Source organism: Chrysemys picta, chromosome 12 (genome assembly GCF_011386835.1).
Source record: "Chrysemys picta bellii isolate R12L10 chromosome 12, ASM1138683v2, whole genome shotgun sequence".
Taxonomy (NCBI): Eukaryota; Metazoa; Chordata; order Testudines; family Emydidae; genus Chrysemys; species Chrysemys picta.
Window position 1 is genome coordinate 40,070,302 of NC_088802.1, and position 27,127 is coordinate 40,097,428.

The window sequence follows — 27,127 nt, forward strand, 5'->3', positions numbered from 1 at the left end:
TTTTAAATGCATTTTTATCATTACAAATAGCACCTTAAAATATGGACAATGAATTTTTTTTTGAAATCTAATTTACTTTTCACAATTGGTTCTGTGTAGGGGTGTGTGTATTTTAAAGAATACTTTTTGCATTTATTTCAGCTTGGCCAAGAAAATACATCAGTTAGTTGCACTTTTGGTTTTAGTAGGTTTCAATTTCAGGATATCATGAACTTTGCCTCATGCTACAATGTTTGTGTGGAAAACACACACATGGGAATGTTTACTTCTTAAAAAGACATTTTGAATTTAAAAAATCAGGCAAATACTTCTGATCTTAGATTTTACAATAGCTTATATGTTTACAAAATCTAAATTTTGGGCCAAATTTGACCTGACAAGTAACCTTTTAATATAGCTAAACAAACAGGAATTTTCAGTAGGGCAGTTGTAGCTATAAAAAAATTAATTTTTGACATAATAATCCCATTATAAGCTTTTACTTAGATTTTACTATATACATCAGTGATGAAGATACATGGCTGTCTCTGTTTTGTTTGCACTGTATTGGGTTGTTGTCTTATGTTGAACAAAAGGCACTCTGAAAGTAACAACCTGGCAATTTACTTCCTTGCTTTTGGGGAGGTCGTTGGGGGAAGCCGTTTGCAGGTGTTGACCTACATTTGTTTAACAGAAAAAGGTAAAGAAAGCTCATCTGAATTATCTACACAGTTACACTAGTACAAACTACTTGCCTTTGAAATGTAAATAGCTTAGACCTTGATGTGTAAGAGCAGCAACACTGTAGTCAAAGGTCTATCAGCCTCACATTGCATTAGAAAAAATATATGTGAATTTAAAGTCATGGTGAAAGGTGCTAGATTGACATTCAAAATGTAGGGAAATTGTTCTTAATCATTTTGCTTTTGGGTGCTTATGAAGCAAAATAGTACACTTAAATCTGATTTTTATAACATTTTGCATACACATAGATCTTGGTCTGACCTAGAGAACACACTTTGTTCTAACTGTAATGATCTGATATTTCATGTTTTATTATTTTTTATCTTTGAAGTTCTGTTTCTATTGCATTCTGGAACAATATGGGCTCCCTCCAGTGGCCAAAGTAACACATATGCTCTCAGTACTGTTAACCAAAGACATTTTAGCCTACTTGTTAAGGTATTGTCTTTGTATCAGAGGTACTGAATTCAAACTCGATGAGGATTGTATTTTTATTAACAAAAATGTCATATGTTTGTTACATATACCACTAAATTTTCAACACTTAAGGTCTAATCCTGCAATCCATACTCAATCACTTAAGGCAATTCCTTATTGATTTAAAGTAAATTGATATAAGGCACTCAAACCAATTTGCTAGTGTCCACACAAGAGGGTTGTACTAATTTAACTAAATCAGTTCTAGGTACACATGTTGTGTGTAGTCAAGGCCTAAGTTTTGCAGGATCAGAACCTAAATGTTTATTATCAAAGGTAGTTTGTTGAGTACTTGCCTCACTAATTTGAGCCTGCTGCAGGAAGTTAGAGGCACAAGTGCTCAGATTTGTACCCACTATTCAGCTGCAGGTACAATTTATGTCCACAAAAGGGAGAACATCCTTTAAAAAATTATCGCTATGTGTATTAAAACTATGTACCCGGCAATCCTTGCAAATTGCGCCTGATCCTGCAGTACTTTCTCAGTCAAAATTGCCTAAGTAACGCTAAATCAGGTCCATATACCGTAAGGACTTAAGTGGTGTCAGACTTTTTCCTGTTACAGAAAATGCAAAACAAAAACTGTCCCTAGATTTAAAATATGCATTGGCCCTGGTACATTTTGCGTTGTCATTTGCGAATTACGTTGGATGTTGGCATAGTTTTCTTTTGAGCATTGTGCACCGCTGCGTTCTGGTATTGGTGTATGTTGCATTTGTGCCAACTGTACTGGTGCATTTTGCAGTGAGGGTATTTAGCATCAATCTTGGCAATTTTTGCATTGCTTCTTCACTGAAAGCTGGCGGTCATGCATTTTTAAAGTCACGTTTTCCATCGGCGCGCTTAGCCTTGTGAACGGTGCATATGTTTTTGCGATGCGGGTTGCGTTGCTGCGCTGTGTTTAGATGGCGATGTTATTTGTCGGTGCTGCATTTTAAACTCGCACAAAAAGGCAATGCCGCGAACGAGTTGTGCATATACCAGCCGCACGGATGCATTTTGCACATGCAATGCGAGAAGGTGCGCAACGTGCCCAGATGCGCGGGCAGCAGGTGGGAGCTGAGTGCCTTCCTGCGCAGTTAGGTGACACACAAGGCTGCTCTAGCCAAGATGGACGGAGCGAACAGAACCTGGCGGGAGAGGAGGGGGGGACCAGGGGAGCTCGCGCGTCCTCAGATCTCGGGAGCGCGCGGGAAGGGGGGGTAGAACCTGCCGCTGAGCCGCGGCGCTGATTGGCTCTGCCACCCAACTCATTTGCATGCCGCAGTTTCTCCCCCCATCACGTGATCAGAGGGGGGCGCTGAGGCTTCCTGTTTGAGGTCAGTGAGGGGGGGGGAGAGGAAAATCGAGCAGCGGGCCTCCCTCTGGTCTCGCGCTGCCTGGCGGGGTTCTTGTCAGTTAGCAACAAAATGGCCGCGGTGGCAGCAGCTCTGCTCCTGAGGACGGTGGTGGCGGTGGCGGCAGCAGCAGCGAGGAGGAGCGGGGGCCCGGCACCGCCTGCCTGCTAGAGAGAGAGCGCGAGACGCTGCAGCCCCAGCCTCCCCGCCACAGAGAGACTTTGCCTGAGACGCTGCTGCTGCAGCCCCCTGGGGAGACGTTGCTGCCTCAGCCTCCTGCCTCCCCCCGGGGCGCAAGACTCCTGGATCCCCCCCCGCCCCCAGTGAGAAGCTCCGCTGCGGCAGCTTCCAGCCTGGTCCTGAGAGACGCTGCTGGATCCCTCTGGAGGAGACGGAGAGACCCCGCTGGATCTCCCCTCGTCCTCCTCTTGCTACTGGATCCTCCGCGAGAGACGCTCTGCTGGATTCCCCTCGCCCCATTGGGTCCCCCCTGTGAGAGATCCTTCTGCTTGGATCCCCCATAAGAGAGACTGCTGGATCCTCCCCCTGTGAGTGACTGCTGGAGCCTCCCCCCCGTCCTTCTCCCCGTGAGAGAGACTTCATTGGATCCTCCTCCTGCCTGGATCCCCATATGAGACTCTCTGTTGGATCCTCCTGTGGCTCCATATTTTGGAGGGGGAGCCCTCTTTTAACCCGTTTGTAGGATCCACTTTTTCCTTTTAATTTGCACTTTTTGAAGCCTCAGATGCTCCTCCATGTGGACTGAGAATCCATCAACACAAACAAGAAATAAACTCTCCCTGATCCACTCCAGATCCTGAATTCCTGGGTTTTTGCTGCAACTCGAAAGCAAATGTGTATTTGAAACAAAATTCGGGTGCAAAAGTCTAGCTAGGGACGTCTTTCCCCTTTCTCCACTGGAAATCAAAAGCTTGTTTTGGAATTGAACCTGTTTCTCCTGCACTTGGGCTGGATAACACTGAAGCTCTTTGCTCTTCTGCTTGGATACTGTTTTCTTGTTGACTTGTTTTTCTTCTCTTCTGTGGCAGGTTGTGGGGGGAGTTGCTTTTTGTTTTTGTTTTAGTTCGGGGAGGGAACTGAATCTTTTTTTTCTGGCCGTGTGAGATTTTTTTTTCCTATTCAGATTCGTGAAATTACGGGTATTTTTTAAAAAAGCATTAAAATAAGCAAGAAGCACGTCAGAGAGACCACACGCTAGACGAAATACTCACTTGTTTCATTATAGAAAGACTGAGTCGAAAGCTGCCAAAGAGCCCCTGAAGGAAAAGAAAAGGTAAGGGGCGATCGTTTTATATTAATCTGGAATCAGTAGAAGTTGGAGATGGAAAAGACCTGTTAAGTCATTTCGTTAGTGCCTGCCACCCTTCCTCCCCCCCCCCCGGAGTCCAGGGCAGGATTTTTCACTATATCTATATTTTATTTCAAATAAGTCTTCACCTTTTTCTTTTATTATGGAGCCGGTGGAACAAATAATACTCTAATATACTTCCACACAGACTGTTTTAACAGTTCTTTTAAGAGATATTTTAAAATTAAAATACGTTTCCCTAGTTCCTGTTTGTTAAAAAATAGACCTTTTATAAAAACTTGGTATTGTCATATGACGATTTTTTTACACGTATCTGATTATCATCACCTGCATAATCATTTAATTGGAGTCCCATATGTAGCCGTTAAAAATGTTCTAGCTTACAGGAAGAACCGTGTGAGTTTGCTTTTAATAAATCATAATGGATGTGAGTTGATGTGTAGCATTTGAAAATTAGTTTAAAATAATTAGCCTTGTTATAAAGCGAGGTCACCAGGGTTGCTTTTGATCCTAACCAAGTAGGTGAAACTTGAACATCATCCTTGATGGTCAGCTTCATTTAAATGGTAAGAGCTCTTTAGATCCCTAGATTTTTTTTTTTATACAATTAAGTTATGGTAACCACCATAACTTAGTCTCTGAATACTAGACATGAGAGAGATAATTTTTCATATTTTCATGAAGCCAGATTGTCCTTATTAGTTTCAGTAAGCACATCAGTAAGGAACAAAAACCATGTTGCTAACTGCAAAGGATGTTCAATTGTTATCCTTAGAAATCAAGAGACAGTGGAAGTTTATTAAAGGTATTTGAATCCTCTTTGTTTTATTTTGCAAGTTTGTGTCAAAGGGTAATCTCCTTACTGTGCAATTGCGCATTAGTAGAAGGTCCAGTTATGAGACTCACTGAAATAATTCATATAATCACTCGTATATCTTCTGCCTCATATAATACAATTTTGTTTTCTTAAGTTATATATTTTTAATTGTTATTGCTGGAAATTTCAGCATTTTATTTTATTTAGAATGGCCACTATAATCTAGCTAGTCATACTTTAATTTGGTTCTAGCATTAGCTTTATTCTCTGCTTCAATTTGGTTATTTTTCTTAGAAAATATTTGACTGCTTATATTCAGTTTATATAATTTCCAACTTTGATTTGTATTTTTCTTGAGCACAACATGGCCATTTTTTCATATAAATTAATTGAGGAAATATTTTTTCCTGTATCTTAAACTAATTTGATTTTATATTCAGTGGAATCCAGACTAATAATTGAATTTCATTGTTGGACTAATTAAGCTAGTTAAAACCCAATAATTGCTGCTGTTAGTGGTCTGGTGTTATATATAGATATATATCTTAAATCAGATGAATATCGTTACACTAAGAATAATGAACAAGACAACATCTGTTGTTGGATACCATTATTCAAATGATTTTTAAAATCCTTACTAGCATTAAATGTTTCCTCGATTTGGATTCAGTGAGAGATGACCTTTGGATTTTGGTTGCTGTTGTACATTATATTTGACTGTTTAAGACATCACTGGGGTGGTAAACATAGATTTAGAAAACCTTTGTTTGCTTCTCTCAGAAATATGTATTGGGGGTTAGGTGAGATAGTAATGGATGCAACCTAAGAAATTACCTGAGTGTTTTTTTTTCCTGTGCCTAATAGTTGAATTGCTTCACATCTTCTGTGACTTGTTAAATCCAGTAAGCTTCCATTTGAACATCTCTCCAGCTACTTTAATCCATGAATTGTGAACTATGATCTCAAAATGGTGTACTAACAAATGTCTAAAACTTACTTCTCTTCGAGTAATATTATTTTGTCTACTACTGCCCCTTTTAAAATCTTTTCCAAATTGACTCTTCTCCTTAATAGTAACTTGTGTATAAATAGTTAAGGCTGGTGCTAGATATTTCTATATAACTTTATTTTTGGTGAAACAGTGGAAGACACTGTTGTTATTGGATATCAGTATTTTTATAGTCATGTTTCTTAACTTTTAAATTCAGACAATCTGGTTCCCAAAAAAGGCTGTGGTAAGTAAGTTCAATACTGGATAACTTGAGGGAACCTGGATGGTTCAAGGGACTGGTAATAGTTTTTCACCTCTGTGTGACCACATTAAATTCAGTGAAGCATGTTAACTTCTGAAATCATCTGACCATTGTTAGGCAGACAAGGTGGATGAGGTAATATCTGTGAAATGAGAATGGTCTCAGTTCGGTTCCTGGTGAACAGGTGCTTACATCCCCAAAATTGCTGTTGTATTGGCCAAGGAATGAGTGGGCATGGAGACCTAAAGGCAGTCCCTCCAGAACAAGGTTAAATCATGCATCAGAGGCTGTTTGGGGTGGGGCTGAGAGTATGATGTACTTGTTCTTTGGACAAATAAGAAGATTGAGTCTGATGTAAGTAGTGTCATAGGCCAAATTTGTTAGTGCAAAATGACTCTGCTGTTCAGAACTTTTTCAGGTGTTTGATATCGCACTTACGATTTGTTTCAGTTCTTTGCAGGATAGAAAGCTATAAGTAGAGCATTATTGACAAATATTAATTGTTTGCTAATGTACAAGCGTACAGCTGTTTTTAAAAAAGCCAACTTTTATTCTTGAGTTAAATCGGCGATGGGTCCTTTACCATGTTTGCTTGGTGTCTGTCAATTTATGCTGTACAGATTCTTTTGTGATTAGGAGGTTATCTGGTACATAGCTTGGATGTTGTACCAAACACCTACTAGGCAGAAGACTAAACCTGCTAGCAAGAGGAAGAGGTGAAGGACAACAGGGAGGAGAGCTAGTCTAGTCCGCAAGCAATGTCCTGGTGAGAAGCCTAGTCTCAACAAAGTTTCCCAGCTGGGAAGGGAAAGTGATGGAATTTCTGACAGAGTGCTGTCATTAAACCTTGATTGGGGTCTCTTTTTAAAAAAGATTTGCTAATTTAAAGCTCCATCCTTTTCAAGTTTTCTGGAATGTCTTTGCCCCCTTTCCAAAACTGTCTCCTGTGCTCTGTGAATGGGAATGTGTGCATCACCCTCTTTCACTAAAAAGCAACAGAGGGTCCTGTGGCACCTGTAAGACTAAAGGTGCCACAGGACCCTCTGTTGCTTTTTACAGATTCAGACTAACAGCGCTACCCCTCTGATACTTGACCTCTTTCACTAAGTCTCTTGTCAGTTGCTGGGAAGAGGGAAAGACCCTGTCTTTCCTTATCCCATAACAGCTAAAGTATGCTTTTGGTGAAGTTTGTGATCCTTATGTTGAAATTTTAAGGACAATAGCTAAATATTTTACTTCTGCTTTGTTTTTATTTTTTTGAATATTATTGATGTTGATGAAAAGTTTTTTCAGCTAGTCAGGATGAATTTTTCCAAATAAGTTTTGAGAAAAGCATGATCATTTGGGCATAACAATACAGTCTCCCACAATCTTAAGATTCTTTGTGTTGACTAAATACTAAGGTTGTTAGTAGTTTAATGAGGTGTGAAACTCAAAGTGAAGCATCAGATCAGAGTGAGACTTTTCCCACCACAAGCTACAAATTATTTAAATCTTGAAATAATTTGACGATGAATATAAATTGAACTTGTTAAGAAGAATTCACTTAAAGAACAGAGTCTACAAATGCAGTCTATCTAGAAATACCACAGGCATTTGGTAGGCTACTTTTTGAGAATCTTGGTTACTTAAAATTGTGAACAGATTTGTTTTTCATATAGAGGACTTAGTTTCCTTACTTGCTGACTTCTAGAGAAAACAGCTAACACTATAAGCTGCTTACATATCAATGTTTGAGTTACTGAAAACAATCTACAGTTTATTGTTAACATTATAGACTCCCCTTTTCATTAATGAGAAATCTATATATTAAAACAGTGATCTGGAAATGTTTTACTTTCAGTCTTAGTTATGAAAAATCAATGAGACTGGTGACAGTGGGAATGGATAATACTTTAAATTACATTTATTTTCCTCTAGGCAGCTGTCCTTGCAGAGATAAATATGCACTTTTCCAAATGCTGTCATCTGGCCCCTTTCCAAAACAAGCTGAAGGAGGAGGTCAGGGGTGGAGCAGTCTTTTACTTCAGCAAAGGCAGGCTCTCAGTTGGAAAGAATTGTTAAATAAAGTCCATGTAGTACTGTCTATGTGAACACTGCAGGCTCAAAGTTAAAAAACAAAAAAGAAAACCTAAACCTTTCTTATTCAGATAAAGTAGACTGTTAATTTCCTATATGTTAATTTCTGTTACTATAGTTATTTATGTAGTAATTTCAAGTTATTCTAGTTTAATTGTGGACATGTATACTGCTTACTTGAAAAAATCAATGAAAAATGTAAGTCATTGATTGTTCAATTTTTGGTCACACCAAACATGTGCAGCACAGAATTACTATTAGTTTTAATAGTTAAAATTCAGATAACATCATAGTAACACCATCAAACAGTTTTCTCCTGACTTGGAAGTTGCAGGTAGAAGTTTGTCGTTCCCTTAGTATTAGAGATGAATGATAAGGAAACCTCTTTAATGCCTGGTGACACTACAGTCTAGCCAATTTTGTATCAGCTGGTGCCTTTTAGTGATTAATGGGCTGGAGGTTTTCAGTTGCATTATGAAGATATCAGTGAGGATAAATGGTATTTGAGAGAGAGTGAATTGGGAGATGCTTTAGAAATTACGATATAAAATTGTGTGCAGTATTGTAGGTGTGTTGTCTCTTAAATAAAATTGCATTACTAAATGGATTTTACACTCTGCATGGCCTCTTTGATTTAGTGGTAAAAAGTAACCATGTAAAGAGAGAGTGCCGATTTTAATGAATGGAGGAATAGAAGTCAAATTTAGTGCTTATAGAGCAATATATGGTTTTGTTTTAGAAATCTTGTCTGTTTATGAAAATTATTAATCTGTCAGAAAATCATGCTTTAGAGTTTGGACTCTTAATATAAGCATATTTAGAAATATCTTGCATGTAACACTTAAAATATGACTAATCTGCATTGTAGTTTTCAGAAAGCAACTACAAATGTGACCATGTATTAAGTTATTTTCTTTTGTGTGAACTGCCACTTTAAAAAATTGCTTTAGTGCCATTCTGCTGGTCAAAATTAGGTTAGTTAAATTATTGATTGTAGTTGGAGACTAAGTTTTGCTATTAAATCACAGTTATCATGTGTAGATTCTTTTTACTTCAAGAAAATATTCAAATTTTAATTAGTATTATATTAATCTGACCCCCCCCCCCCCCCCCGAAATGTGCTTGATACGCTTACTTTTTCTAAAAATGTTTTATTTGGCAGTCTGTTCCTTTTGAGTTTACATTTTAATCTTACCTCTTTCAAATCAAAAGCCATTTCTTTCTTTATTCCTTTATGAGGACATGCTGGATAACACTATTAAGATCTGTATGAAGTGGTTAGCTATATATTTACAATATTCAGAGTTCCAGGAATCTAAGCATCAAATTTTGAATTGATTAACCTTGACCCTGGATGTGTCAGCCGTACAATTTTACAAAATTAAAGTCCTGTGTATAGTTGTAATTCAGACCTATGAAATATTAGAAGTTTGAGGAGGTAGTAGTGGAGGCAGCTTTCTGGAGCTCTTTCCTTTTGTGGTTTATGTCATGGAGGGCTCAGGAGAGTGAGAACAGTTATTTGTGCTATAGCAGTGATGTTTTATGGCTGGATGCCCGGATTGTCTAGTTTTGCCGACAGCCCCATCGTTTGTCTTTTGAGGTCTGTGGAGGTGGAATACATTCTTAATGTACAACTATCTGCAACTTGCTGTTCCTGTGTCCTGAAATGTACGTTCATCTCAGAAATTTAAATCAAAGTGAGATTTTTCTCTAGTTTGTCAACAAATGTAATGGAATTTATTTTTACAAGTTTTTGTTTAAAGAATATTCACGGTAATCTCTTGGGGCTTGTCTACGCTATAGGGAACAGCTATGGCACTGCAGCTGTGCTGCTATAGACACTTGCTGCGGTGACCTCCTTGAGAGGCGGTAGCTAGGTCAACAGAAGAATTCTTCTGTCGACATAGCAGTGTCTATACCAGGGCTGATGTCAGCTTGTATGTGTCTGTCAGGGGTGTGAATTTCACAGCCCTTAGTGACATAGCTAGTTGACCTAAGTTTTAGGTGTAAACTAGGTCTTACTTGGAAATGTAATTTCTTTGTATTTAAAAACATGTTATATCTATTCTAAAGCTAATTTTTGTTCAGACTAAAGAGTGGAATCTTTAGAGAGAAAAATGAGGCAAATAGTTCTTCAGAGAAAAATATGAACAGGAGTACTTATGCTCTAATAAATTTGTTAGTCTCTAAGGTGCCACAAGTACTCCTGTTCTTTTTGCGGATACAGACTAACACGGCTGCTACTCTGAAACCAGAGAAAAATATATTTGTCAAGTAAATGTGACATACTTTGTGGTAAATAAACCCTAGAGAAACACACATTGACAGGGCTCAAAATATTATATGACCACTACTAGCTATAGGCTGATAGCAAACATGGGATTAATGGGACCTGTGTTGGGCTTCCCATCAAGCTGCTGCCTGTGGGCTTTGACTTTATATAGTCAATAGTAGATATCTACTGAAGAAGGAACTTCATTTTCTTCCTGGCTGCTGTTTCCTTTCCCACTCCCTTTCTTCCTTCCTTTATTCTTGTTTGTGTATACTCTGTGTTTGCTACTTCCATTTTGTGGATATTTATGTGGACTTCCAGTGACAGATGAGAGCCTTTTTTCATTTACTGTTTGTGAAGGTAAATTTTTGTTTACTCGTTTAGCTTTATTGAATAGAATTTTAAGGAGGTAGTTATCCATTAATATACAAAAACATGAGTTCATCTTAAACTCTATTTTTAGTTCAAATTGTTATTGGCTGGCACTTCATGTTGAAGGTGCTGCCCCCGCAGTGGTTCCCAGCCAATGGGATCTGCGGAGCCAGTGCTCAGGGCGGGGGCAGCATGCAGAGCCGCCTGCTGTTCCTCCACCTAGGAGCAGCTGGGGACAGGTCGCCGCTTGCAGGGAGCCGCTCATGGTGAGCACCCCCGGATACGGCACCCTGAGCCCACGCCCCAGCCCCGCGCCCCAGCCCCGCACCCCATCCCGCACCCAAATTCCCTCCCTTTTAGTTAACCAGCATTTTTTCCACTTACCGGCACCCTGCATTTCCCCAACATGCCAGATAAAACAGCTTTTACTGTTCTAGTATCTCCAGAGAATACCTGTTTCACTGGGAAGGCTGCACGAATTTATCAGAATTACAACTATTTTTTAAATTTGGCATAAACAATAGTTAATTTTGATCCATCTAACTTAACTTCACCAAAACAAGAAAGAAAACTGTATAAAAACAAGAATACCCAATGTAAAAATACTTTAATTGGTCTGTCTGAGTTAATGTGTAGTTTAAGATTGTCATTAAACAGTGAAATATCAGGTCATAATTCAGAGGTAATGGTCATTCTAAAAAATTCTTCATTCTGTTATGGTTATATTTTTCTCAATTTAGTTTACCATATATGTGTTAAGCATGAGTACAGTGGAGTCCTCAAACAATAACAGTAAGTTTAGTTTTCTGACTATCGTCCTGATGTTGATTTATGACGAATACAATATTCATTTAATAAGTTTCTTAATTTAAAAAGTTGAATCATTTTACTAGAGCTTTAGGTATTTGTTGTTCATCTGTTTAGTTATCTTTTCTTGGTAATTAAAGATTCTGCTTTATATTGTGTCTACAGACTTTGCAATTGGTTCTCTTTTTTTTTTTCAGTTAAACTGTAGGTATGGTCTGGAAAATAACCTTGTAAATAAAATTAGTGTACCATATAAAACTCTGTTCAGGTTACAAGATTCTTCAGACTGCCAGCACTGTAGGCTTAACCTGACATTTGAAAATCAAATGGTGTTCTCTACTTAGTGCATTACCAAAAATAGAGAATCTGGAGTAGAATTTTAGCTGTCAAATTTGATATGAGAGCATGTGGCAACTCATTCTCATTTTATTTGCAGTGCTGATGGTGCTAAAACCTTAAGACATTAGTTCAATAAGCAGTGCTGACTCAGAGTAATTAGGGAAACAACACGTGCCATACATAAGTGGCAGATAGGTTTTTAACGATAACACCACTTGGTTTCACAGAAGTAGTTGGTGCAAAATGTAATTCTGCACTTAATAAGTAGACTTCCCTTGTGTTTTGGTAACTTTAATATGAAAAAATAGCTGCCATGAATTTGTGAAGTGGTGTAGATGATGTTGATCTAACTGCCAATCCAGATTTTCTAAAATCATTTGTCATAAGACAGAATGCATATATTGTTGATTTAGGTGTTAGACCACTGATTTCAGTATAGTTGTCATAAATGTGTGATGAGTAGTATTCCTACCATTAATGAGCCAGTATCGTGGTATGAATATCATAGTTTAAGGGAAAACATGATTTTCTGTGGGATTTGATGGAATTGGGCAAATGCAGAATTGTTACTGTTTTATGGTAATGCATATATCTTTCTAATCGAGCTTTTTTGACAGAAATGACCCAAATCTGGTTCAGATGTAAGTGTCCACAAATATTTGTTAATTTATCTTCTGTGATAGTCACTTACCATGACTCTTGGCATATTGGAGTCTATTGTCAGACTTTTGTGTTTATTCAGTTATCAGACTTTTGGCTGTATTCATAGATGCTTACAAAATGTATTGTTCTAGCCCAAATAAAGCATTTTGGCTTGTTTATCTCATCTGTAAAAACACAAGAACAAGTTTTAATATTGAAAATAAAACTGTTAGCATAGTTTGATAGTGTTTGTTAAATTAAAAATAGGGGTGTCAATCACAGTTAATTCACGTGATTTAACTAAATAAAATCACGATTAAATAATTTATCACAATCACACTGTTAAACAATAGAATATAAATTGAAATTTATTAAATATTTTTGAATATTTTTCTATTTTCAAATATATTGATTTCTGTTACAACACAGAGTACAAACTGTACAGTGCTCACTTTATATTATTTTTTATTACGAATATTTGCACTGTAAAAATGATAAAAGAAATAGTATTTTTCAATTCACATCATACAAGTACCATAGTGCAATCTCTTTATCGTGAAAGTGTAACTTACACTTTTTTTTTTTTTTGGTTACATAACTGCACTCAAAAACAAAACAATGTAAAACTTTAGAGCCCACAAGTCCACTCAGTCCTACTTCTCGTTCAGCCAATCGGTAAGACAAACAAGTTTGTTTACATTTATGGGAGATACTGCTGCTCGCTTCTTATTTACGATATCACCTGAAAGTGAGAACAGGTTTTCACATGGCACGTTTGTAGTGGTGTTGCAAGGTGTTTACATGCCAATGCTAAACATTCATATGCCCCTTCATGCTTCGGCCACCATTCCAGAGGACATGCTGCTGATGATGCTTGATTAAAAAAAAAAAGTGTTAATTAATTTGTGACTGAACTCCTTGGGGGGAGAATTGTATGTCTCCTGTTCTGTTTTACTAGCATTTTGCCATATATTTCATGTTATAGCAGTCTCGGATGATGACCCAGGACATGTTTGCTTTAAGAACACTTTCACAGCAGATTTGACAAAATGCAAAGAAGATCCCAATGTGAGATTTCTAAAAATAGCTACAGTGCTCAATCCAAAGTTTAAGAATCTGAAGTGCCATTCAAAATCTGAGAGGGATGAGGTGTGGAGCATGCTTTCAGAAGTCTTAAACGAGCAACAATCCAATGGAGAAACTACAGAACCCGAACCACCCAAAAAGAAAATCAACCTTCTGCTGGTGGCATCAGAGTCAGATGATGAAAATGAACATGTCTCGGTCTGCTTTGCTTTGGATCATTATCGAGCAGAACCCATCATCAACATGGATGCATGTCCTCTGGAGTGGTGGTTGAAGCATGAAGGGACATATGAATCTTTAGAGCATCGGGCCAGACTTATTTGTCTGAGCGATTGGCTGAAGTAGGACTGAGTGGACTCGCAGGCTCTAAAGTTTTACATGGTTTTATTTTTGGATGCCGTTATTTTTTTGTACATAATTCTACTTTTGTAAGTTCAACTTTCATGATAGAGATTGCACTACAGTACTTGTATGAGGTGAATTGAAAAATACTATTTCCTTTGTTTTTTACAGTGCACATATTTAGAATAAAAATAAATATAAAGTGAGCACTGTACACTGTACACTTTGTATTCTGTCAGGTTTCAGAGTAGCAGCCGTGTTAGTCTGTATCCGCAAAAAGAAGAACAGGAGTACTTGTGGCACCTTAGAGACTAAATTTGTTAGTCTCTAAGGTGCCACAAGTACTCCTGTTCTTCTTTTTGTATTCTGTGTTGTAATTGAAATCAATATTTTTGAAAATGTAGAAAACATCCAAAAATATTTAAATAAATGGTATTCTATTATTGTTCAACAGCGCGATTAATCGAGATTACTTTTTTTAAGCGCTTGACAGTCCTAATTAAAAACCTTTAAAGCCAATAGTAATATATATTCTATTTAAGGGGCCAATCTGGTGAGCTAGAATTGCAACATTCTGCTATGCCAGGGGAATAGAAGTGAATGTACAACTGATCTGTGAATAGGCCTCTGTGGAACTCTTCCTGCATCTGCTAACTAGATCGCAGATTTGGTCACTTTTAGTATGTGCCGCAGGGGTCTCTTGTTCTCCCAGGCTTTTTATGGAGTAGTGGGTGTATGTAGAAGTTATGACTCAGATTATGATGGTAGACAAAAAGGGTGTGTTCACTGCAACTGATTCCCAGATCCACAGAGAACATCTGTGGATACATTTTCCTATAGAGCTGGTATCTGTTACGTGTTCTCTCTGATGCCCAGAAAATTCTCAAGAAAATCCAGGGAGATGGGTCATTCTGGTGGCTACAGCCCTGGTACATGGATGCCATCCAGCTATCATTTGAATAATTTCTGCTTGCCTAGTACCCAAACATATATATTTTCCCCCGTGCCTGGCTTTTTGAAAGATTTTTGTCAGGCTTGTTGACCTTAATGGAGTTGTATAAGCTTATTTTTTGAAACGGTGTCATACTTTAAAACTTCCAGGTAAATTTCGGGAAAGCATTAATGCACTATTAGGAATGTTGATACTGGTGACATCTCCTCTCTTTTCTGTGTAACTCAAAAACTTGTCTTTCACCAACAGAAGTTGGTCCCATAAATCTTATTTCTCTAGTATTGTTGTAGTAATTTCAAAATAGCATTTCATCAGAGGATACAGATCTGCTTGCAGAAACTTCAGAGAAACAAACTTTCAATCACTTCAGAGTTCTTGATCTTCTCTTTTCAAGATGAGCGAAACAAATCTTGAACACAATATTTTTACTTATTTTAGTAAACAAAGTTAGTGCATATTAAGAAGTCAGTAAGATATAATTAGACTGTAATCTGCCCTCTTGTTTCGTCTTTAGTTTAAGGTTTCAGATATGTCCAGTGGACATTTTAAAACACAGTTTATAGTAGAGCCTATAGGTGTTCTTGCTTAAAGATTTGGTGTTTATCCCCCTGCTGAGAATCCCAGGACCCCTGACATTTTATTATGACTCTGGATTAGCTCACTGGGGTCTTGCTCAAAATTCTTCTTTTCATCTACTTGATAAATTGAATTCCATATTCACAGTGCATTTAACTAGAATAGTATTTGAAAAACTTTAAAAAGGCACCTAAACTTACAACCATTCTTCAATGAATTAATTCTTTTGTATGTTATTGCAAGTTTAAATCCTTATTTCCTCTTCCTCCCCACATTTATTGTATTCCAAAATCTTCCCAAAACATCAAGCATTTTGTATTCCATTGTAACAGTTACATTTACAAAAATGGGAAGCAACATTTTTTCCTTGTATTGTAGGCATTTTGGTTTAAGAAAGTAAGGCTTAAATCTAAAACATTGGCATAGATCATGTACTTTTGTTTTTAAACAGGCCATCTATTTCATTTGTTTTGCTTATTTCTGTTAAGGTACTTACAACAAGAATAACTTCTAGAGTATTACAATTTGATGGCGAGGCTAAAGTGAAGTTGAACTTCTTTAATTGAACAGAGTTGGTTCTGTTTCTGTCTCAGGTCTGACATGTCTCCTGGTACGGCAAATATACACCATTGCTAGATGGCAGGGCTCTTATATTTTTAGCTTCAAAAGTAAAGATGAAAAACTAGAGAAACTGAGCTGAGGGCTATTGCCAAGCAAGTGCTCAAAGATGCACAGTACTTAAACTTAGAAGGATTACATTTTTGTTGGTAAATGTTGATTTCACTCTGCACGCACAAACCGACAAAGTCCATCAATAATAATTGAGATTTACAGATAGTCAAAGTGAGAAAAATGCTGCATGAGAATTTATTAAAGTTTCATTTAAAAATATTTTTACTTTTGATGCGATGTTGATAATTTTTGTTTTAATGGTTAAAAAGCTTTAACTTTTTGAAACTTAACACCTAATGAAGCTAAATAATTATTTGACCCCTGTAATTTCCCACAAGTGTGAACATTTAAATGGTTAAAAATAAACATTGATATCTATTGAGATAAAAATATTCCAGTTTTGCCAGTCCTAACAATACTGTGTTGACATAACTAGTAGTTTTGCTGTAAATTCAGATGCTCCAGGTATTCATCAAGTACAAAATACAACTTTGTTTCTAATGCTTGCCTCCTCCTTGTACTATCCTACACCTGTTAATTGCATAGTAATCTATTGTATTTGTATAAATGCTCTTTTTTAAAGTCTTGGATTCTTGTTTTCAGAAAGACTTTTTAAAATATGTTTATGATTAGATTTTCTTTAATACGTTTCACCACCTGCCCTTCCCTGGCACACACCTTGTTCAACACACCAGTGTTTCTGGGTCACTAATAGTCTTTTTACCCTTCTAATCTTCTCCTCAGGACATTTGCCTGTAAATATAAGGTGATCCTGGCTGCTTTTTCTAACTCTGTTTCCTGAGTTCTTCAGTTCTCTTCAAAACTCCATTGATTGACTGACTATGCCTCCAACTCCTGGTTTTGAAAAGCCACTAAAACTTTATTTAACCCAGAGGGAACATAACAGAAGCAGATGGTTACTGAAATCTTAGAGGGATTCCTAATCTTATGAAAGCCCAGCAGTGCTTCCCTATCTGGTCACAGTCTAACTCCACAACTTGCTCAAGAGCTGACTGACCATCCTTCATATTCAAACCCCCTCCCCCTCAAATTTCCATATGAGCAGACTGGGTGGAGCTTCCATTCAGAAGTCCAGACCTCTGTGTGTCCATGAATCCAGTGGTATATGTTCTTTTTGGTCTTCGTCCGGTAACATACCCAATCATACAAGTCAACTTAAGAACTCTTATCCTATAACAGCATCTTGGACGTCTGACAATTTCAAGTTATCATAGTTCATTCTCCACACATGCCCAAATCCTTTACTTCAAAATGACTGTAATAGGGGGACACTTTATGCTGTTGGAGATACTGTCCTTTAGATGAGATGCATAAAACAAATATCCTTTTCAGTTCTCATCATGAAAAATCCTTGGCACTACTTGTCAGAGTAAGATTAAATTATTAACATAGTCTCCTGGGTCAGCCTAACTATTCCCCTGTAGTTTGAATGGGATATTGTAATTAACTATTATATTTTTCACGCTCTGTTCTAAACTACTGTTGTAATACTTCTGTGAGCTGTTAAACTGCAGCTCTATTTGACCCTTGATGCAGTAGCATTTCAGTAGTGGATTAAGTTTTATCTATGTATATCCTGTTTCTACTTAAGTGTGTTGTTTGATTTTTAGGGCTTGTCTTCATGGGGTTATTCCGGAATAGCTATTCCTGATTAACTATTTCTAATTAACTCCATATGTGGATGCTCTTATTTCAGAATAAGAGTGCCGTAGTGCATTAAGCTAATTTTGAATAAAGAACTCTTATTCTGGAATACCAGTGTTCACACATGGAGTTAATCAGGACTAGTTCACCGATTTTTAAATTTACACCCTACTTTATTCCAGATTAATTTTCACATGTAGACAAGCCCTTAATTAGATGATGTTAATAAAATGCTCTGAGGTCTCTGAAAGATGGCATAGAAATGCCAGCATGTCAACATCTATTAAACTAGTGGTTCCCAACCTAGTTACCATTGTGGGCTGCACATGCAGCTCTTTGTGTTATGTAGACCATATACCACACAATATATGTACTATCTTTGTTGCCCTGAAGATGTCACATGAGCTGTAGCTGTTTGTTGAATGGGTTGCAAGCAGCCCACGGGTTGAGAACCACTGTACTAAGCTAATACCTTAACCTTTTCAGAATGTTGATATGCTTTATGTTGCCAGCAAAATTACTTAGGAGCATATATGCAATGTATAGGATTTACTTCAGCAACACCACAATTATTTAGTTTATTCTGAAATAATAATCCCTTTTTCTGGTAGAATAAATTAATCCAGAAAAGGGCACACTTACTTCAGAATAAGAGTGTTCACACGGGGAGCCATTGTGGAACAGGAAAGTTCTAGTCAACTTTCCTGTGTAGGCAAACCCTCAGGATCTTAAAATGCGCGAGGACAAAACTCATTAGAACGCCAATGTAAGAACTACAGCAGAATGCATTGTAACTACGTAGCAACATCATTAGACTTAACTTGGAGTTTGTGTTTAAGCATAAACTATCCCCAGAAGGGTCAGTGCCAAGTTGTCTAGACAGAACTTCACCAAATTCACTAAAATTAAAAATGTAAACAGTGATTTCAAATGTGAAGGTGATTCTGAAGATAATGAGAGAACTAAGTCACATGTTGTGAATATCTGATGTCACCTGGAAACAGAGATTTTCTTTTTTTCATTTCTGAACTCTCAAAACAGTAATGAATAAGAAATCTAGACTGAAATATGTTTTTACGGGGGCTGGGGAGTGGGAGGAACTGATAGAGCCACATGTGATGCTGATAGATGATATCCATCCTTCTTGACTTGGGTCTCTCAATTTATCTTGAGTTCTGACTTGCCACCCTTCCTGCAGTTCCACTAGAAGATCTCTCCTAAGCGATATAATGATCAGCAGTTTGAAAAACCATTTTGCTTTTAGGGTTGTGGGTTTAAATAAATTGTTTTCTTTCAGGTCAGTTAGAATGTGATAGTAAAGTTAAACTCTTTTTCTGCTAGTTAAAGTACCTGTGATACTCGACTGTATTTATCCATAAAATGGAAAAAAAAACTACAAATGCATACTAAGAAATTTTGCTTTATTTGCAGTGGGCTTTTATATTTTTTAAACCAACCTTTTAACTTGCTTCTGTATAATAAAGGGAGAACAAATAGTGCCTTTGGAGAAAAATGTATAACACACGCCTTGGTTTTTATTAATGGCAATATAATCAAAACTTTAAATAACCTTGTGAACAGTGCAGTCTTTTAAATATTCTCATTTCATTATGCTGTTAACTGACTACTTAACATTGTACCGAGAAGTGAAATCAAGAACTGCTGTCTGAAGCCACTTGGAGATTTAGTTATATAATTTTAAGCCTATTTAAAGTATATGTATTCAGATGTGTAATTATGTAAATTAATTATGAAAATTGAGCTCCATTAAAATTATAATATTTTCTGACTGAATTTGAGGCTACTTTAACCTCAGAAATGAAATAAACAGGTTTTTATTAAGAGTGGCACTTGTACCTCCTACAGTGTAACATGTCAATTACAATTATATGTTTAATATCACCATATTATGTTTAATATAGCAAAAATGTTTGCTGATATCTGATTAGTTTTGAGATGTGCTGTACTCAAACAGGTTTTGAAATTAAGTGTTGAAGTTGAAAAAATAAATCTATTGCAAATCAGTTGGGTTGGGAACTTTAGAGGAGGGGTGGGAGGTACACAGTTAAATTGCCAGATATACTTACAACTTTAATAGAATATTAAAACTAGCCCTCTCTTTCAGTATATCAGAATTTTCTGTCATAAGTTATGCTGAAAGTCAAATAATTTAATCAATCACTAGAGATAATATACACTTTGACAGGAGATCCCATATGGATCTTTTGTATAATGTACTCTTTCAGAACTTTTGAAAGAGCTCATCACACCATAGTTAAGGCAAAGTTTTTGTCACTGATATTTTTAGTAAAAGTCAGGGACAGGTCACGGGAAATAAAAAATCACGGCAGCCTGTGACCTGTCTCTGACTTTCACTAAAAATATCCCTGACAAAAGGGGCAGGTGGGTTCAGCACCCACTGTTGCTGGGGCACCCAGGTCCCCCAGTGATGTGGTGCATGGGAGCTCCAGGGTCCCCCTGCCCCTGGGGCTGGTAGCTGCAGGGTCCCCTGTCTGCAGCTGCGGCGGTGCAGCAGTGTGGAGTCCTTGCTGCCCACCGTGCCTGGGGAGATGCCAGGGGTCCCGCTGTGGCTGGGCATATGCAGGGGGTCCGTCCGTCTGCCCACTGGGAGCTGCGAGGGTGGAGCTGGCTGGGAGCTCCAGCCCCAGGGCAGAAAATGTCACGGAGGTCAGTGGAAGGTTCCATGACTTCCATGATATAATCATAGTCTTAACGATAGTATGTGGGAACAAAACAGGCAACAGAGCTGCACTTTCTTAATGAATCGTGAATAGTGGTTAAAATATCTCCATTAGGATTTCCTCTCCAGATCCCTACTAGTGCATCCCTCAGCCTGTGGAAGTGAGAATCAACTAGAAAGAAATGACAGTTGGGATTACATTTACCCTTTTGCAATTCATACATTTTGTGTAAATGTATATAAGGAGTTGTGAATCTGGCCATTCGGCGTTCCTTTTCTGCTAACAGTGGCCATGCTTCTTGGAACCATTATACTGGATAGCTTGTAGCTTGAGCTGACAGACAAACACAAGGAGATGTCAGAAAGACAAGCAGAGATTTTAGTTTGGACAGAAGACAAGTGTGGAGTAGAGAGGTAGATCTGAGAGTTGCCAGCATAGAGATAGTAGTTAGGGTTACCATCCGTCCATATTTCCCCAGACATGTCCGGGTTTTGTGTCTCTAAATAGCTGTCCAGGAGGAATTGGTAACAAGGTTAAAATGTCCGGGGTTTTTTTCTCCCTCGCCTCCCTCCCTTCCTTCCATGCAGAGTGCGGGTGCTGATTGGGCGGTTTGGCCGATTGAGCTGCTCCCATTGGCCTCCAGCAGCCAGAGCCCTCCCCTGCTCCCCCCTCCCTCTGTCTGCAGCCCTGTGTAACACACAAACTGACCCACCGGGCAGCGTGTTTTGCAAACACATGGAGCCAGATTGGTAAGGGGAGCCCTGGGGGGGGGGGCAGTCAGGGAGCGGGGGAGTGTTGGATGGGTCCACCTGCCACCCGCCCCCGGTGAACCCTCCCCGCCTGCCTCTCCTTTGCCTGCTTGTGCTGCCAGAGCCAGAGGCAACTGCTGTCTGCTGCCCGCGGGTCCTAGCGTCCCCCATCCACTAATGGGAAGACAGGCTGCCCTTCCACCCTAGCCCCGAGCCTCTCCAATGCCCCAAACTCCTCAGCCTCAGCCCTCATCCCCCTGCACCCTAATCCTCTGCCCCATCCCTGAGCCGCCTCCTGCATCATGAACCCCTCATCCTCAGACCCATAGCCCTCACCCCTGCATCCCCTCCTATCCCCAGACTCCCTCCCAAACCCCCTCCCCCTTCCCACACACCCCCTTCTGCCCTCAAACTCCCTCCCAAAGCCTGCACCCCGTCCCTTTGCACCACCTCCCACCCCCAAACTCCATCCCAGAACCTGCACCCCTCCTGCACCCTAATCCCCAGCCCAGGACCTGCACCCCAGACCTCCTCTCCCCTACCCAACCCCCCTCCCAGAACCTTAGGCAGGTTGGGGGGAGGTTCTGGGCACCATCAAAATTTCTACAACCCTGCCACCCATGCGAGTGGATAAGGGTCGGGGCAGTCGGGACAGGTAGGGTCCTGGGGGGGCAGTTAGGGTGGGGGGTTTTCAGCAGGGGGCAGTCAGGGGACAAGAAGCAGGGGGAGTTGGGATTCTGAGGGGGGCAGTTAGGGGGTGGGAAGTGGGAGGGAGTGGATGGGGTGGGGGCAGGGCTAGGGCGGGGCTTCCCCCCAGTGTCCTCTTTTTTGATTGTGGAAATATGGTAACCCTATAGTAGTTGAATTTGGGTTTGCAGATGAGAGTGCCCAGAGGTTGAGAACCACTGCTCTACACCATATCTATTTACCTTTGTGGGCTGCATACGGGTTGAGAACCACTGATGTAGAAAAAGAGACGGATACCAAGGACAGATCCCTGTGGAATCTCCACAGAAAGTTGAAGAATGGATGAGAACGATCCTCCAAAGGAAACTGAAGGAATAATTAGAGAGGGAAGAGAACCAGGAGAAGACAGTCATGAAGACAAGATTTCAAGAAGAATAGCAGGATTGAATGTGTTGCAGGGGGATGCGTGTGGAGCTGAGCTTTAACTAGGAAGAGGTCAGAGACTTTGCCAAGGGCGGTTTCAGTGGTGTTCGGTGTCTCCAAGCTCTTTTACATTTGCACCATGTCTCAAATTGAAAATGATCTTTCTATGGTGAACCTCAGTAAAAAGAAATAAGATTTAAATGTAATCCATGTGTGGTCTGGTAAAGACATTATTACATCAGAAGCTGTTGAAGTCTGGGAGGAGAAACTCCCTAAGAATAGTTTAATTTGAACTGGTTTTAATCTGTCTCCTTAAAAGAGCAGTTGGCTCAAACTTTCTTGGTGGTGTGCTTGAAAGCTTAGTGGAATAGTTAGGGATTGTTTACTCCATGAAATGAACCAGGATGGATCTGGCATTGCCTGGAAACCAAATGGCAAAAAAAAAATTCTAAGGAGCAGATACTGTTAACCAAGACTGGTATCCAAATCTGCATTGGTGGAGCAAAGACATAAAATTGCAGGAAATTCCATCTTTGGGAGACCTAAATTCTCTGTCAAATCCGAGTTCATTCTAACAGCGTTTTTTCCTGTGCTCAGCAGTAGTGGAGGCAGAACCAGATTTGTGTATCATAGTCTCAGCTCTGTTTACCCTCAAAATCCATCAGCAGCACAGATGATCTCCAACCTCCTTATCTTTCTGCAAAGCACTAGAAAAGTCCTTTAAAAACAACTTAAAATTACATAATTTCTTAATTTATGCATGCAGTGTAAGTGTGGTGGAAAGAGATCACCTAAACCTCTTCAGGTAGCTGTCTTGCAGACATTGGATTCGCTATAGCTACTGCAATGGATATGGCCCTTTGAAATCAGTAAAGCCCTGTGAATTTTTATGTAACTTTTTATTTTTGGGGGCAATTTCTTGTTTCATTTTATCTATTAAAATTTTATCCATTAATTTTTTTTCTATATTTACATTTAATATAATACCTGAAATGCCTATATATAAATCCCAGTACTATGCCCCCCCAGATAACATCCACTTCTCCATCCTCACTCAATGACACAAACCCCATGAGACACCATGGATCTTCCCAGGCCCTAATGCTTTCTTCTCCAGCTCTCTCCACCCCCGCGCTCCCCATATACCCAGGAACTCCTCCCTGGATGCCCCATCCCCATTTATATATTCTCCCTCTTTTATTGAACCTCCTCTATTGAGTCCCAACACTTCAGCCTCCGCCCAGTGGTCCCAGGAACTCCTCCCCTAGTCTCCTTCCCCTGCTGGAGTTGCCCTGGAGCAGGAGTTGCGTGCTGCCCGCAGGTGGGGTTGGGAGGCCTGGGGTGGATAGCAGAGTTGAACCTGCCCTGCACTCACCCAGCAGCAGCAGCTCCTGTCCCATGAGGCTGGGCCCGGCTTGCCTCTCAGGATGTTGCAACCTGGCATGTTGGGTTGCAGCACTGCTCAGGTTTGTCTTGGTGGCCCTCTGTCATAATGACAGAGCAGGGGTAGGGCCATATTTGAGTGAGTGGTGCTGCAACCGTGTATGCCATGTCAATGCCCAGAGTGGGGAGGCAGACCCAGCCAAGGAGGACAGGAGCTGCTTCCGCAGTGTCTGGTTTTTTTTTGTTCATTTTATTTCATGGTATTTTTGGAAATGTGAAATATGCAGCATTCTAGAAATTAGCCTATGGTTGGGAGAGCAGCTGCATGTGTTGGCATGCTCTACACATCCTATTCTGGTGAGTTCCTGAGCCTTGTTTCAGCCACCATTGTTGTAGTCTACAGGGAGCCACCTGCAACCATGCACAGGTCTTTCCTAAGGAGAATATGCACTAAAGTTGGGGAGGGGGGAGTTTTCTATATGGACAGAGCAGAAATATAGGCCGTCTGTCTTCCTCCATGGTCGTTTTCTACCATTCAGCTCAGTGGTGCCAAATCCTTATTTTGTATTTTAAGTTGGATATACATACTGTTTGGCAAAGAAGCTGTGTTTAGATGTCAATAAGAGATTTACACAGGCTTGCTTACTCAGTGCTACCCTTGCCCTCTTAATAGTTGCATAAATGCCCTGCCATCTTTGAAACAGAGCATGTGATACTTTGGAGTATTCATTCAATCTTGCCTGCTACGCTTTCATGACAAAGGAACACTGTAAACTGGAAATCTAGTCAATTAACAAAGGGTGAAAAGTAGTTTCATGTACTACATATATTTCTGACTCCATTTGCAGGTTTTTGTGGTTTTACAATTATATTTCTTTTTCTTAAAAACAATTTTTTTTCTTCATCTTGTTGCTGTGTAAAAGGCTCCAACAAATAAAAGGAAAAAGTAACTATTGGTTTACATCAATGGTAATGGCTAAGATTTTTGATCTAATCTTTTTTTAGTTACAGTAATCTTTTTGCTTATTACAAGCATTTGAATCACACAAGTGTGATTTTTAAATTGGTGTTCCTTTAAAGCTTCTGAAATTATTTATCGCAAATTTAATGTGGTTATCCTTCAGGTTATTTAAACACACGCTGCTGTTTTTATTGCAGTGGAACTGATGCCTCATTAATTTTTTTTATAAAATTCTGCTTTATTTTCATGCAAATACTATAGAATAGAATTCAGAAGATAAATATGATATCTCTTCATTTTGGGTTTATTCCCCACCTGAAGTTAATTTTCTCTTCTCTAAAACCAAAACTGGTGTGTCCAAAGTTGAGGTGGGGAATAAAAAATAAATTGCAACTTAACAAACAAGAATATATTTTTATATAGTTGTTTGTTCAGTAAAGAAAGAAATAGAAAAAAAATAATAATTTGAGGACTTTAAACGGAAGACTTTCAAAGAACAGATGATACCTAAGGTGTGCATTAAACCATAATTATGAAGAGCTCTTGGGGTTTGCACTAATTATGTGGTTATTTTTTTCTTTATATGTGTCCAAATCTTAACTGTTTCCTGTAGTAGTATCTATTAATTTTAAATGATACCAATATGCCACCACAATTAAAGCTTTATTTCAATATTTCTAGCATCTCTATTTTCATAGATTCATAGACTCTAGGACTGGAAGGGACCTCGAGAGGTCATTGAGTCCAGTCCCTTGCCCTCATGGCAGGACCAAATACTGTCTAGACCATCCCTGATAGACATTTATCTAACCTACTCTTAAATATCTCCAGAGATGGAGATTCCACAACCTCCCTAGGCAATTTATTCCAGTGTTTAACCACCCTGACAGTTAGGAACTTTTTCCTAATGTCCAACCTAAACCTCCCTTGCTGCAGTTTAAGCCCATTACTTCTTGTTCTATCCTTAGAGGCTAAGATGAACAAGTTTCTCCCACCTCCTTATGACACCCTTTTAGATACCTGAAGACTTCTGTCATATCCCCTCTCAGTCTTCTCTTTTCCAAACTAAACAAACCCAATTCTTTCAGCCTTCCTTCATAGGTCATGTTCTCTAGACCTTTAATCATTCTTGTTGCTCTTCTCTGGACCCTCTCCAATTTCTCCACATCTTTCTTGAAATGCAGTGCCCAGAACTGGACACAATACTCCAGTTGAGGCCTAACCAGCGCAGAGTAGAGCGGAAGAATGACTTCTCGTGTCTTGCTCACAACACACCTGTTAAGGCATCCCAGAATCATGTTTGCTTTATTTGCAACAGCATCACACTGTTGACTCATATTTAGCTTGTGGTCCACTATAACCCCTAGATCCCTTTCTGTCATACTCCTTCCTAGACAGTCTCTTCCCATTCTGTATGTATGAAACTGATTGTTCCTTCCTAAGTGAAGTACTTTGCATTTGTCTTTATTAAACTTCATCCTGTTTACCTCAGACCATTTCTCCAAGTTCTCCAGATCATTTTGAATTTTGACCCTATCCTCCAAAGCAGTTGCAATCCCTCCCAGTTTGGTATCATCTGCAAACTTTATAAGCCTACTTTCTATGCCAATATCTAAGTTGTTGATGAAGATATTGAACAGAGCCGGTCCCAAAACAGACCCCTGCGGAACCCCACTCGTTATGCCTTTCCAGCAGGATTGGGAACCATTAATAACTACCCTCTGAGTATGGTTATCCAGCCAGTTATACACCAACCTTATAGTACCCCCATCTAAGTTATGTTTGCCTAGTTTATCGATAAGAATATCAGGCGAGACCGTATCAAATGCCTTACTAAAATCTAGGTATACCACATCCACCGCTTCTCCCTTGTCCTCAAGACTCGTCATCCTATAAAAGAAAGCTATCAGATTGGTTTTACATGATTTGTTCTTTACAAATCCATGCTGGCTATTCCATATCGCCTTACCACCTTCCAAGTGTTTGCAGATGATTTCCTTAATTACTTGCTCCATTATCTTCCCTGGCACAGAAGTTAAACTAACTGGTCTGTATTTTCCTGGGTTGTTTTTATTTCCTTTTTTGTAGATGGGCACTATGTTTGTCCTTTTCCAGTCTTCTGGAATCTCTCCTGTCTCCCATGATTTTCCAAAGATAATAGCTAGAGTCTCAGATACCTCCTCTGTTAGCTCCTTGAGTATTCTAGGATGCATTTCATCAGGCCCTGGTGACTTGCAGGCATCTAACTTTTATAAGAGATTTTTAACTTGTTCTTTTTTTATTTTATCTTCTAAACCAGGGGTCTCAAACTCTAATGACCACGAGGGCCGCATAAGGACTAGTGCATTGGCCCGAGGGCTGCATCACTGACACCCACCCCTTGAGGCCTCTTCCCTGCCCCCATTCCAACCCCTTCCCTGAAGTCCTCACCCCAACTCTGCCCCCTCTCTGCCCCCAGGCGGTGCAGGAGGGGTGCGGGGT

At 39.3% G+C, this 27,127-nt stretch overlaps 1 protein-coding gene across 23 annotated transcripts in view; it reads left to right on the top strand.

Annotated features, from left to right (window-relative positions):
- Window positions 1–27,127, top strand: part of TNRC6C (trinucleotide repeat containing adaptor 6C) — a 380,854-nt gene that overhangs the window by 169,448 nt on the left and 184,279 nt on the right. For 3 of the 23 annotated variants that reach the window (XM_065562719.1, XM_065562725.1, XM_065562729.1), the window contains exon 1: window positions 2,503–3,831. The exons of 19 other annotated variants lie outside the window; for them this stretch is intronic. The gene's annotated coding sequence lies outside the window, so the exon portion shown is untranslated. Of the gene's footprint in view, window positions 1–2,502; window positions 3,832–21,030; window positions 21,193–22,070; window positions 22,375–27,127 lie in introns of those variants that run through there. One more of the 23 variants, XM_065562720.1, reaches the window with a different exon arrangement.